The 14,575-nt window shown below is 42.5% G+C and overlaps 1 non-coding gene across 1 annotated transcript; it reads right to left on the reverse strand.

Annotated features, from left to right (window-relative positions):
- Window positions 1-14,010: 14,010 nt before the first annotated feature.
- Window positions 14,011-14,077, reverse strand: trnaa-agc. Its single transcript has one exon. It is a non-coding gene; the product is annotated as a tRNA-Ala (tRNA).
- Between the last annotated feature and the right edge of the window lie 498 nt (window positions 14,078-14,575).

Genomic DNA, 14,575 nt, shown 5'->3' on the forward strand with positions numbered 1-14,575 from the left:
ACTGAGGACGGGTAATAATTGTGATGCTTTCAAAACTGATGAATGCAATCCAGACAGTCATGCCAACCAACTCGGGCGGCTCGTCTTTTAAGATGGGGAGAAAGATGAAAAGAAAGAACGTAGACAGAGGAGTGTTTATGTAACAAAACAAAGAAAGTGAATCAAATAGTTTTGTTCCACTTATCACAGTTTCAGAGAGATGGATAGGAGCAGGAATCAATAGATCCAGGCAATTTCGCCTCAGTGTGATACGGGGAAATTTAACAAACATACCTAGATTTATTCAGTTTTATTATATTTGCACATTCCAATACTTTGTCTCAAACATGGTATGGATCCTCAAAACTATTTATGAACGTTGACTTTAACAAATCACGCACAAAATGATAAACCAACTCTAACAGTACATCTACTCTTTGCAACATCCATCGGTTTGATCAAATTACAAGAGTTATCAGGTAGACACAGAGAGAGGTGTATTTATTTCATCTTTACTGTCCTTACGTCCCCTCATTCTCTTTTTCTCTCTCTCTCTCTCTCACTCTCTCCCTCCCCTTCAACCTACCTCATTCTCTCTCTTCTTAAAGTTGTGGTGCTGCTGCTTCATTTACATGCACATCCCCAGGTCAGAGGAATGTGTGTGTGGAATGTGAAGTAATCTGTCCCCGCTTGATTATATCAACCCTCCTTTTCGCATGGGGTTTGAACACCTCAATCAAACCTCCCCCAAGGTCGCCTTTGTAGCATGCTCTGCAGATTAAGTCCCTGTCAGTGTGCTAGGTGTGCTTTGAACTGGAAAGATCTACACACACAGAGAGAGAGAGAGAGAGAGAGAGAGAGAGAGAGAGAGAGAGAGAGAGAGAGAGAGAGAGAGAGAGAGAGAGAGAGAGAGAGAGAGAGAGAGAGAGAGAGAGAGAGAGAGATACTGGGAGTTGAAGAGTGGAGAGCTGTGTTCTTTTGTAGGATGTGCAGACCTCAACTCAACTCCTGATGAGACGAGTGAGATCAACACTGAAGGGCAGAAATATCGCACTTGTTTAGTTGATGAACATATATTTGTTTATCTGATTGTTTTGAATGGCATGAGTTAACATATCTGGATTTTTGCAGATTAAATTAATTAGCTTCTCATATGCCATTGTCGTGGTTCCTTCTTAATGTAAATGTGCCATCGTCCTTTCCATTGTGGTTGTTAAATGTAATGTCAAAATGTAGATTTCTGCCTAAATAGACATACTCAAAAGTAATTATTTATCATGAGAGGGCCATAAACAATACATAGGAATGCTTATACTGCCAGAAAGTTTAAAATCTCACCTTTCTGGTAAGAATTGTTGCTGAGGTGTAGTCACTTTTGAGGAAACAAGCTCAAGTACACAGTAAAAAATATTACATAAATAAGGAAATATGAAAGATCCTGTATGATAGGGCTGGAAATGATTGAAATGCTTTCTAAATATAGTAACAATCAAATTATAAATGACTTACTGTAATATTTCACCTTTCTTATAACTGTAAAATACATATGATCAAATATAGTGATAGTACATTTTCTGTCCAGCGTCCTCTGAGTGACGCAGATACGCCATTGAAATGCCAGCTGACTCGTTACAAATGTACACTACCGTTCAAAACTTTGGGGTCACTTAGAAATGTCCTTGTTTTCGGAAGAAAATATTTATTTTTGTCCATTCAAATAACATCTAATTGATCAGAAATACTGTATAGACATTGTTAATGTTGTAAATGGCTATTGTAGCTGGAAACGGCAGATTCTAATCAAATATTAACATAGGCGTACAGAGGCCCATTATCAACAACCATCAGTCCTGTGTTCCAATGGCACTTTGTGTTTGCTAATCCAAGTTTATCATTTTAAAAGGCTAATTGTTGATTAAAGAAGCAATAAAACTGGCCTTCTTGAGACTAGTTGAGTATCTGGAGCATCAGCAATTGTGGGTTCGATTACAGGCTCAAAATGGCCAGAAACAAATAACTTTCTTCTGAAACTCGTCAGTCTATTCTTGTTCTGAGAAATGAAGGCTATTCTAAACAATTTAAAGGCAATGCTACCAAATACTAATTGAGTGTATGTAAACTTCTGACCCAATGGGAATGTGATGAAAGAAATAAAAGCTGAAATAAATATCTCTCTATTATTATTCTGACATTTCACATTCTTAAAATTAAGTGGTGATCCTAACTGACCTAAAACAGGGAATTGTTATTAGGATTACATGTCAGGAATTGTGAAAAACTGAGATTAAATGTATTTGGCTAAGGTGTATGTAAACTTCCGACTTCAACTGTATGTGGTACGAGTTGGATGATAGCATCAAAGAGGGGACAGCGTTATGAATGGTCCACTGGACGCAATGTTCAATTTATAGCAGTCTGATATTTTAATCTGTCACTCGCCAGTGACAGAGGGAGTGAAGCTCTTTTCCCTGTTCCAACTCTTGATCTGAATACCATCTGGAACAATGCCTCGAGTGGAATAGAGTTTGTTCTGTCAGCACAGTGGACTGGGCTGATTTCTCCCTGTTTTTCTTGGTCTCTCTCTCTCTCTCTCTCTCTCTCTCTCTCTCTCTCTCTCTCTCTCTCTCTCTCTCTCTCTCTCTCTCTCTCTCTCTCTCTCTCTCCCCCCCCCCCCCCCCCCCCCTCTCTCTCTCTCTCTCTCTCTCTCTCTCTCTCTCTCTCTCTCTCTCTCTCTCTCTCTCTCTCTCTCTCTCTCTCTCTCTCTCTCTCTCTCTCTCTCTCTCTCTCTCTCTCTCTCTCTCTCTCTCTCTCTCTCTCTCTCTCTCTCTCTCTCTCTCTCTCTCTCTCTCTCTCTCTCTCTCTGAATGCATCTAATGTCCATACATCATCAAGCACCATTGTTATGCTTGAGGCTCTTGAGCATTCATTGTAATATTTATACTCTCGGCTATTGTATTTGAATAATATAGAATATTGAAATAATCTTACCAAGACAAACCAATCATTTCTCAAGCCTTTCTCGCAATGCTAGATCCAGTTAATGCCTCAAGACAACAATATCCCTTCAGGAAACTCCATCTAACCAATGGATAGACAGTATTAACTGGTTATGTCTATCATAATAAAATATAGAGTTGTGGTCACATACCAAAACATTCCACAGTTTCTATCCCAAAGGTGGCTTGTCAGTCTTTGAATATATCCCCTTCTACACGCTCAAATAAATCTTAATTTAGTGGTGTTCTGGTCTTGGGTTTTTATTACGGCGGTTTCTTCCCTCCAACATACAGTACATCATGGACAATGAGACATATCAGAGATATTAAATGGAAGGCAGCCTGAAAGTTCTCTAATCTCATTACATGCACTGTATCCCAATGCCTAAAGGAAAGGTTGCCTTAAGCAACAATACCACAGAGGTTAACCTTCACCCCTCCTTCCTCCCTCTCTCATCCTTCCCTCCAACGATCTCATGTATTTTTTCTTCCATCTCTTCCTCGTCTGTCTACATATCACCCCTGGCTTCACGTCTTTCATCCTGACATATCAATATCAATTTATTTAATTAGCAGGTGGCTTGTCCTTAGATTTAAGGGATAATGATATGTTAGTTGGGTTATGCCGAATATCTTAACTCAAAGAAATTCCAGTGGGATATGTACGTAACCTCTAATTTATCTGATGAAGGCCGCATTGCTTAAGACTAAGAGGTATGTGATATTCAGTTAGCTAGAGGGCTAGGATAATGGGAGAAGGTGGAGGTTGATTGTGCCTCTTGGAAGATACAGAGCAATGATTCCCTGTTAGCCTTTGGGTAGCAGTATGTTATTGATTACATGAATTATAATACAGAGGCCTGTCCTCATGGGTTACTCTGAAATGCACACATGCATCGTTTTTTTTTTTTGTTTTTTTTACATTGGTGCTGTCCAGTTTGCTGAAGTCAGGCTAAGAGTACATGAAGAGGGATAAGTGGGAGTGGGTGAGTTACTGTGAGTAGGGGAGGGATAAAGCTAGTTGTGGTTGATATCAAATTCCTTTTCCATCACTCATTGCTTTAACCATGATGCACAAAGTATAGGGCTACCTGGTCAGAACTTGGTCTCTATCAACATAATAATGGATCGACTGTGGGACATCATCATTGAATGGTGATTGAGGCCTATTTGTGAAACCTGCCCACTGCCAGCTCCACATAGTAATAACACACTGGCCTTTGAGTCGTGACATTGCAGTGAGCGACAGGAAAATGCTTGATGTGGACTTCCTTTGTTCACCATACGTAGCCAGTAGCTACACCACCACTATACCTCCCTGGTCATCAATCATTCAATGAGATGAAAGGAATCGGTGAATGAATCACTCAGCCAATCAATACACCACACTGCCTGTTCAATGGAAACCCAGGGTTAATAGGCACTGTTTATGAACTGACAGGGGAATAATTAACGCTACAATTGTAAAATGGCCGCCTTTTCCCTAATGGAAAAAATCCTAAACCACAATTATACACTATTGCCTTTTACTCTGTAGAACACATCATCTGTTTTTGCATGTCCTCGGTTCCATGTGAAATCTACATCCGTGTGGAAGCAAATTGAGACATTATTTGCGGTGAGCATCCCATATGCAAAATACCATATCATATTGTCTAGCTGTGTTTGTGTGCTATATTACCGTGGTAATTATTATGGGTACTACAAGCAGCTTGGTGTCTGTTGAATCCACCATGACGAAAGACACCCATGTAATGCAATCTTTAAAGCATGCAAATAAATCACTGATACATTTACATTTTAGTCATTTAGCAGACGCTCTTATCCAGAGCGACTTACAGTTAGTGAGTGCATACATTTTCATATAAATGTGGGTAAACAGCAAAACAAACACATTCACTTGCAGGCACACACACACACACACACACACACACACACACACACACACACACACACACACACACACACACACACACACACACACACACACACACACACACACACACACACACACACACAAACACTCACACACATTCACACAAATAGAAATGGGAATTTACTGTTCTCTACATCATCACATCTATCCGTCCTTTCCATGGTTGATGGGTTGCGGCAGTGGCAAGGAATGATTTTTTCTGCGATTAGCCTAATTTCCAGTGCTCCGTGTGGTCAATCGCTGGAAACTGTCAGCAAAATAATAATCCACCTTTTGTTATGTGAAAATGATGATGTCCTACCTGTCCCGAACAGACACACAAACACACAAACACGCACACACACGCACACTTTAATAAGGTTTACAAATCTTGCATTACTCATCTCATTTGTACAGTACCAGTCCAAAGTTTGGACATACCTACGCATTCAAATCAAATCGAATCAAATCAAATCAAATCAAATTTTATTGGTCACATGCGCCGAATACAACAGGTGCAGACATTACAGTGAAATGCTTACTTACAGCCCTTAACCAACAGTGCATTTATTTTAAACAAAAAAGTAAAATAAAACAACAACAAAAAAAAGTGTTGAGAAAAAAAAGAGCAGAAGTAAAATAAAGTGACAGTAGGGAGGCTATATATACAGGGGGGTACCGTTGCAGAGTCAATGTGCGGGGGCACCGGCTAGTTGAGGTAGTTGAGGTAATATGTACATGTGGGTAGAGTTAAAGTGACTATGCATAAATAATTAACAGAGTAGCAGCAGCGTAAAAAGGATGGGTGCAAATAGTTTGCAGTGCAAATAGTCCGGGTAGCCATGATTAGCTGTTCAGGAGTCTTATGGCTTGGGGGTAGAAGCTGTTGAGAAGTCTTTTGGACCTAGACTTGGCACTCCGGTACCGCTTCCCGTGTGGTAGCAGAGAGAACAGTCTATGACTAGGGTGGCTGGAGTCTTTGACAATTTTGAGGGCCTTCCTCTGACACCGCCTGGTATAGAGGTCCTGGATGGCAGGAAGCTTTGCCCCAGTGATGTACTGGGCCGTACGCACTACCCTCTGTAGTGCCTTGCGGTCGGAGGCCAAGCAGTTGCCATACCAGGCGGTGATGCAACCAGTCAGGATGCTCTCGATGGTGCAGCTGTATAATTTTTTGAGGATCTGAGGACCCATGCCAAATCTTTTCAGTCTCCTGAAGGGGAATAGGCTTTGTCGTGCCCTCTTCACGACTGTCTTGGTGTGTTTGGACCATGATAGTTCGTTGGTGATGTGGACACCAAGGAACTTGAAGCTCTCAACCTGTTCCACTACAGCCCCGTCGATGAGAATGGGGGCGTGCTCAGTCCTCTTTTTTTTCCTGTAGTCCACAATCATCTCCTTTGTCTTGGTCACGTTGAGGGAGAGGTTGTTGTCCTGGCACCACACGGCCAGATCTCTGACCTCCTCCCTATAGGCTGTCTCATCGTTGTCGGTGATCAGGCCTACCACTGTTGTGTCGTCGGCAAACTTAATGATTTGGGCTGAGTTCCCGCTCAGCCCAGTCAAAACTGTTCGCTGCTCTGGCACCCCAATGGTGGAACAAGCTCCCTCACGACGCCAGGACAGCGGAGTCACTCACCACCTTCCGGAGACATTTGAAACCCCACCTCTTTAAGGAATACCTGTGATAGGATAAAGTAATCCTTCTAGCCCCCCCCCCCCTAAAAAAATAAAAAAAATAAAAAAAATATTGTAAAGTGGTTATCCCACTGGCTATAGGGTGAATGCACCAACTTGTAAGTCGCTCTGGATAAGAGCGTCTGCTAAATGACGTAAATGTAAATGTAAATGTAATGGTGTTGGAGTCGTGCCTGGCCATGCAGTCATGGGTGAACAGAGAGTACAGGAGGGGACTGAGCACGCACCCCTGAGGGGCCCCCGTGTTGAGGATCAGTGTGGCAGATGTGTTGTTACCTACCCTTACCACCTGGGGGCGGCCCGTCAGGAAGTCCAGGATCCAGTTGCAGAGGGAGGTGTTTAGTCCCAGGATCCTTAGCTTAGTGATGAGCTTAGAGGGCACTATGGTGTTGAATGCTGAGCTGTAGTCAATGAATAGCATTCTCACGTAGGTGTTCCTCTTGTCCAGGTGGGAAAGGGCAGTGTGGAGTGCAATAGAGATTACATCATCTGTGGATCTGTTGGGGCGGTATGCAAATTGGAGTGGGTCTAGGGTTTCTGGGATAATGCTGTTGATGTAAGCCATGACCAGCCTTTCAAAGCACTTCATGGCTACAGACGTCAGTGCTACGGGTCGGTAGTCATTTAGGCAGGTTATCTTAGAGTCCTTGGGCACGGGGACTATGGTGGTCTGCTTGAAACATGTTGGTATTACAGACTCACTCAGGGACATGTTGAAAATGTCAGTGAAGACACTTGCCAGTTGGTCAGCACATGCTCGGAGTACACGTCCTGGTAATCCGTCTGGCCCTGTGGCCTTGTGAATGTTGACCTGCTTAAAAGTCTTACTCACATCGGCTACGGACAGCGTGATCACATAGTAATCCGGAACAGCTGGTGCTCTCATGCATGCTTCAGTGTTGATTGCCTCGAAGCGAGCATAGAAGTGGTTTAGCTCGTCTGGTAGGCTTGTGTCACTGGGCAGCTTGCGGCTGTGCTTCCCTTTGTAGTCTGTAATAGTTTTCAAGCCCTGCCACATCAGACGAGCGTCAGAGCCAGTGTAGTACGATTCAATCTTAGTCCTGTATTGACTCTTTGCCTGTTTGATGGTTCGTCGGAGGTCATAGCAGGATTTCTTATAAGCGTCCGGGTTAGAGTCCCGTTCCTTGAAAGCGGCAGCTCTACCCTTTAGCTCAGTGCGGATGTTTCCTGTAATCCATGGCTTCTGGTTGGGGTATGTACGTACGGTCACTGTGGGGACGACATCATCGATGCACTTATTGATGAAGCCAGTGACTGATGTGGTGTACTCTTCAATGCTATCTGAAGAATCCCGGAACATGTTCCAGTCTGTGCTAGCAAAACAGTCCTGTAGCTTAGCATCTGCGTCATCTGACCACTTTTTTATTAACCGAGTCACTGGTGCTTCCTGCTTTAGTTTTTGCTTATAAGCAGGAATCAGGAGGATAGAGTTATGGTCAGATTTGCCAAATGGAGGGCGAGGGAGAGCTTTGTATGCGTCTCTGTGTGTGGAGTAAATGTGGTTTCGATTTTTTTTTTCCTCTGGTTGCACATTTAACATGCTGGTAGAAATTAGGTAGGACGGATTTAAATTTCCCTGCATTAAAGTCCCCGGCCACTAGGAGCGCTGCATCTGGATGAGCGTTTTCCTGTTGATTAATGGCCTTGTACAACTCATTCAGTGCAATCTTAATGCCAGCATTGGTTTGTGGTGGTAAATAGACAGCTATGAAAAATATAGATGAAAACTATTTTGGTAACTAGTGTGGTCTACAGCTTATCATAAGATACTCTACCTCAGGCGAGCAAAACCTCGAGACTTCCTTAGTATTTGATTTTGTGCACCAGCTGTTGTTTACAAATATACACAGACCGCCACCCCTTGTCTTACCGGAGTCAGCCGTTCTGTGCTGCCGATGTAGCGTATAGCCTGCTAGCTGAATGTTATCATTGTCGTCGTTCAGCCACGACTCGGTGAAACATAAGATATTACAGTTTTTAATGTCCCGTTGGTAGGATAACCGTAATCTTAAGTCATCCACTTTATTTTCAAATGATTGAACGTTGGCTAATAGGATTGATGGAAGAGGCAGTTTACTCGCTCGCCGTCGGATCCTTACAAGGCACCCCGATCTACGTCCACGATATCTCTGTCTCTTCCTCACGCGAATGACGGGGATTTGGGCCTTGTCGGTTGTCTGTATGATATCCTTCGCGGCCGCCTCGTTGAAGAAAAAATCTTCGTCCAATACGAGGTGAGTAATCGCTGTCCTGATATCCAGAAGCTCTTTTTGGTTATAAGAGACGATGGCAGAAACATTATGTACAAAATAAATTACAAATAACGCGGAAAAACACACATAATAGTACAATTGGTTAGAGGGCTGTAAAACGGCAGCCATCTTCTCCGGCGCTGTTCTATCTATTCAAGGGTTTTTCTTTATTTTTACTATTTTTTACATTATAGAATAATACTGAAGACATCAACACTATGAAATAACACATATGGAATCGTGTAGTAATCAAAAAAGTGTTAAACAAATCAAAATATATTTTATATTTGAGATTCTTCAAATAGCCACCCTTTGCCTTGATGACAGCTTTGCACACTCTTGGTATTCTCTCAACCAGCTTCGTGAGGTAATCAGCTGGAATGCATTTCGATTAACAGGTGTGCCTTCTTAAAAGTTAATTAGTGGAATGTGTTCCCTTCTTAATGCATTTGAGCCAATCAGATGTGTTGTGCCAAGGTAGGGGGGGGTATACAGAAGTTAGCCCTATTTGGTAAAAGACCAAGTCAATATTATGGCAAGAACATCTCAAATAAACAAAGAGAAACGACAGTCCATCATTACTTTAAGATATGAAGGTCAGTCAATACGAAACATTTCAAGAACTTTGAAAGTTTCCTCAAGTGCAGTCACAAAAACCATCAGGCACTATGATGAAACTGGCTCTCATGAGGACCACCACAGGAATGGAAGACCCAGAGTTACCTCTGCTGCAGTGGATAAGTTCATTAGAGTTACCAACCACAGTTATCGAAATGCTGCAAAGAAACCACTACTAAAGGACACCAATAATAAAAAGAGACCTGCTTGGGACAAGAAACACGAGCAATGGACATTAGACGGCTGGAAGTGTGTCCTTTGGTCTGGAGTCCAAATTTGAGATTTTTGGTTCCAACCGCCGTGTCTTTATGAGACGCAGTGTGGGTGAACGGATGACCTCCGCATGTGTAGTTCCCACCGTAAAGCGGAGGAGGAGGTGTTATGGTGTGGGGGTGCTTTACTGGTGAAACTGTCTGTGATTTATTTAGAATTCAAGGCACACTTAACCAGCATGGCTACCACAGCACTCTGCAGCTATATGTCATCCCATCTGGTATGGGCTTAGTGGGACTATCATTTGTTTTTCAACAGGACAATGACCCAACACACCTCCAGGCTGTGTAAGGCTATTTTACCAAGAAGGAGAGTGATGGAGTGCTGCATCAGATGACCTGGCCTCCATAATCCCCCGACCTTAACGCAATTGAGATGGTTTGGGATGAGTTGGACAACAGAGTGAAGGAAAACAGCCAACAGGTGCTCAGCATATGTGGGAACTCCTTCAAGACTTTTGGAAAAGCATTCCAATTGAAGCTGGTTGAGAGAATGCCAAGAGTGTGCAAAGCTGTCATCAAGGCAAATGTGGCCATTTGAAGAATCTCAAATATAAAATATATTTTGATTTGTTTGACAAATTTTTTGGTTACTACATGATTCCATATTTGTTATTTCATCGTTTTGATGTCTATAAATAAATAAAAAAATAAAGAAAAACCCTTGAATGAGTAGGTGTGTTCAAACTTTTGACTGGTACTGTACAGTCGTGGTCAAAGGTTTTGAGAATGACACAAATACTAATTTTCACAAAGTCTGCTGCCTCAGTTTTGATGATGGCAATTTGCATATACTCCAGAATGTCATGAAGAGTGATCAGATGAATTGCAATTAATTGCAAAATCCCTCTTTGCCATGAAAATGAACTTAATCCCCCAAAAACATTTCCACTGCATTTCAGCCCTGCCACAAAAGGACCAGCTGCCATCATGTCAGTGATTCTCTCATTAACATAGGTGAGAGTGTTGATGAGGATAAGGCTGGAGATCACTCTGTCATGCTGATTGAGTTAGAATAACAGACTGGAAGCTTTAAAAGGAGGGTGGTGCTTAAAGTCATTGTTCTTCCTCTGTTAATCATGGATACCTACAAGGAAACACATGCCGTCATCATTGCTTTGCACAAAAAGGGATTCACAGGCAAGGATATTGTAATAGTAAGATTGCACCTAAATCAACCATTTATCGGATCATCAAGAACTTCAAGGAGAGAGGTTCAATTGTTGTGAAGAAGGCGTCAGGGCGCCCAAGAAAGCCCAGCAAGTGCCAGGACCGTCTCCTAAAGTTGATTCAGCTGCGGGATCGGGGCACCACCAGTGCAGAGCTTGCTCAGGAATGGCAGCAGGCAGGTGCGAGTGCATCTGCACGCACAGTGAGGCGAAGACTTTTGGAGGATGGCCTGGTGTCAAGAAGGGCAGCAAAGAAGCCACTTCTCTCAAGGAAAAACATCAGGGACAGACTGATATTCTGCAAAAGGTACAGGGATTGGACTGCTGAGGACTGGGGTAAAGTCATTTTCTCTGATGAATCCCCTTTCCGATTGTTTGGGGCATCCGGAAAACACCTTGTCCGGAGAAGACAAGGTGTGCGCTACCATCAGTCCTGTGTCATGCCAACAGTAAAACATCCTGAGACCATTCATGTGTGGGGTTGCTTCTCAGCCAAGGGAGTGGGCTCCCTCACAATTTTGCCTAAGAACACAGCCATGTATAAAGAATGGTACCAACACATCCTCCGAGAACAACTTCTCCCAACCATCCAAGAACAGTTTGGTGACGACCAATGCTTTTTCCAGCATGATGGAGCACCTTGCCATAAGGCAAAAATGATAACTAAGTGGCTCGGGGAACAAAACATCTACATTTTGGGTCCATGGCCAGGAAACTCCCCAGACCTTAATCCCATTGAGAACTTGTGGTCGATCCTCAAGAGGCGGGTGGACAAACAAAAACCCACAAATTCGGACAAAGTCCAAGCGTCGATTATGCAAGTATGGGCTGCCATCAGTCAGGATGTGGCCCAGAAGTTAATTGACAGCATGCCAGGGCAGATTGCAGAGGTCTTGAAAAAAAAAGGGCAACACTGCAAATATTGACTCTTTGCATAAACTTAATGTAATTGTCAATAAAAGCCTTTGAAACTTATGGAATGCTTGTAATTATACTTCAGTATACCATAGTAACATCTGACAAAAATATCTCATAACACTGAAGCAGCGAACTTTGTGAAGTCCAATATTTGTGTCATTCTCAAAACCTTTGACCACGACTGTATATACTGTATTCTATACTTTTCTACTGTATCTTAGTCTATGTCGCTTTGACATTGCTCGTCCATATATGTATTTATATATTCTTAATTCCATTGCTTTACTTATTTGTGTGTATTTTGGGTATATGTTGTGAAATTGTTAGATAGAAATTACTGCACTGTCGGAGCTAGAAACACAAGCATTTCGCTACACCAGCTATAATATCTGCTAAACACGTGTATGTGACCAGTAAAATTGTATTTTATTTGACACACACATACGCACACACCCACACACACACACACACACAAACACACACACACACACAACATGTTTCTAGGCTGGTGGTAATGGAGGCAACAGGGAGTTCTGCATTAGGGCGCATTCTCACCTCTTTAGCCCAGTGTGCCCGGTTGCCCAAACTTGTCTCTTTCACTGTTTGGGCTGCTACAGTGGCAGCTGGCGTGAGCTGGCATGGGGAGAGGGTGGCGGTGGCACACAGAATTCTAAACAAACACATTGCATATCAGCGTGTTTGGTCATGTCTAAGTGTGTGTGGGGGGAGGGGGGTGGTGTATGTGTGTTAGGGAGGTGCCAGAGGGCGTCAGTCTCTATGTTGATATTATCTTGTTGTCTATCCATGTATTTATCTATGGTCTGTCTTTCTACAATATCTATTCATCTGTCATCACCCATCAGTCTGTTTGGATATGTCTGTATTCCAGACAGTCGATCCTCTTGAAAGTCTGTCTGTCTTTCTGTCTGTTACTCTGTCCAATTATCTATTTGTTATGGTCTGTCTGTCTACCGCTGTTGGGTTGAGAGGTAACTCTTCAGACTTCATCAGATGGAACCCATGAGCAGGGTTGGGTAGGTTACTTTCTAAATGTAATCTGTTACAGTTACTAGTTACCTGTTCAAAATTGTAATCATTAACATAACTTTTGGATTACCCAAACTCGGTAACGTAATCTGATTACTTTCAGTTACTTTTCAATTACTTTTCCCTTAAGAGGCATTAGAAGAACACAAAAAGGATCCTTCAAATGCATTTGGTGTGTCATCATAGTGGTCTCTGACTTGTGGTCAAACTCACTTAGGTGGAACAAACTTAAACTTGCACCATTTTCAATGCTGAATTGAATGTCATCGAGAAAAACAGAAAGGTGTCAATGTCTTTTTTTCTGAATTTAAAAGTATTCCAAGAAGTAATCATCTCGTTTTTCAAAAGTGTCTGTAATCCGATTACAATATTTCTACTGGTAATGTAAATGATTCCAGTTACCGTTGTTTTTGTAATCAGATTACATTCAACTGATTACATGTAATCAGTTACTCCCCAACCCTGCCCATGAGGCATAAAAGTTCATTACAAGTAGCCTGGCTGATACTGTGATTCTGTAGGATGCATCTCAAATGGGACCTATTCCCTTTATTGTGACACCCATAGAGCTCTGGTCAAAAGTAGTGCTCTACATAGGGAATAGGGTGTAATTTGGGATATTGCCGTAGTCCTGTTGCCACTGAGTTCCCCCAGAAAGGTCAGCTTCTAACGGGGAGTTATGCAAGTGGCCTTTAGCTAGGTTAATGTACTATGTGGCCACTCTCTCTTTTTAACAGAGGGGTTGTAAAGGAGGGGTGGCCTGCTCTGTTATGGGAGTTAAAGGGTACATGTACTCAGTTCCTCTGGGAGGAAAAAGTAGCCATTGACTAATCCCCTGCTTCTTGAAGTTCATCTGTTGTGTGTTGGACCCTCAGTCTCTGATAAGAGGAACTTTGAGCAATTGTCAGATGATGATGATGATAATGGTAATTATGATAATAACAAAGATGATGGTGGTTATGATGATGATGCTGATGATTTTGGTATTTATTAGGATCCTCATTAGCCACTGCAAAAACAGCAGCTACTCTTCCTGGGGTCGACATGAAACATTTACATTTTATCAGACGCTCTTATCCAGAGCAACTTACAGTTAGTGAGTGCATACATTAATTTTTTCATACTAGCCCCCCGTGGGAATCGAACCCACAACCCTGGCGTTGCTAACACCATGCTCTACCAACTGAGCTGCATCCCTGCCGGCCATTCCCTCCCCTACCCTGGACGACACTGGGCCAATTGTGCGCCGCCCCATGGGTCTCCCGGTCGCGGCCAGCTACGACAGAGCCTGGATTCAAACCAGGATCTCTAGTAAACATGACATAATACACTACATACACTGTAGTACAGAACGTTATTAGTCAAGGACTGAAGTACATTAATTTAAAACGTCACACATAGCCTACATATCAGTACATACACACAATATCTAGGTCTAATTCATAATACAGTGCAAATTACAATACAATAGATATAAAATGGCTGTGTCTTTTCACAGTCCCCTTTGTCGTTCTTTGAAACTGGTTTTATTGCTAGCTTGAGTTACTTGGGGTGGCAGAGTTCCATGTAGTCATGGCTCTATTTAATAATGTGTGTTTTCCAGCCTCTGTTCTGGACCTGGGGACTGTGAAGAGACCTCTGGTTGCATGTCTTGTGTTGTACCGATGAGTATCCGAACTGTGTGCCAACT

The sequence above is a fragment of the Coregonus clupeaformis genome, chromosome 39 (genome assembly GCF_020615455.1).
Source record: "Coregonus clupeaformis isolate EN_2021a chromosome 39, ASM2061545v1, whole genome shotgun sequence".
Classification (NCBI taxonomy): Eukaryota; Metazoa; Chordata; class Actinopteri; order Salmoniformes; family Salmonidae; genus Coregonus; species Coregonus clupeaformis.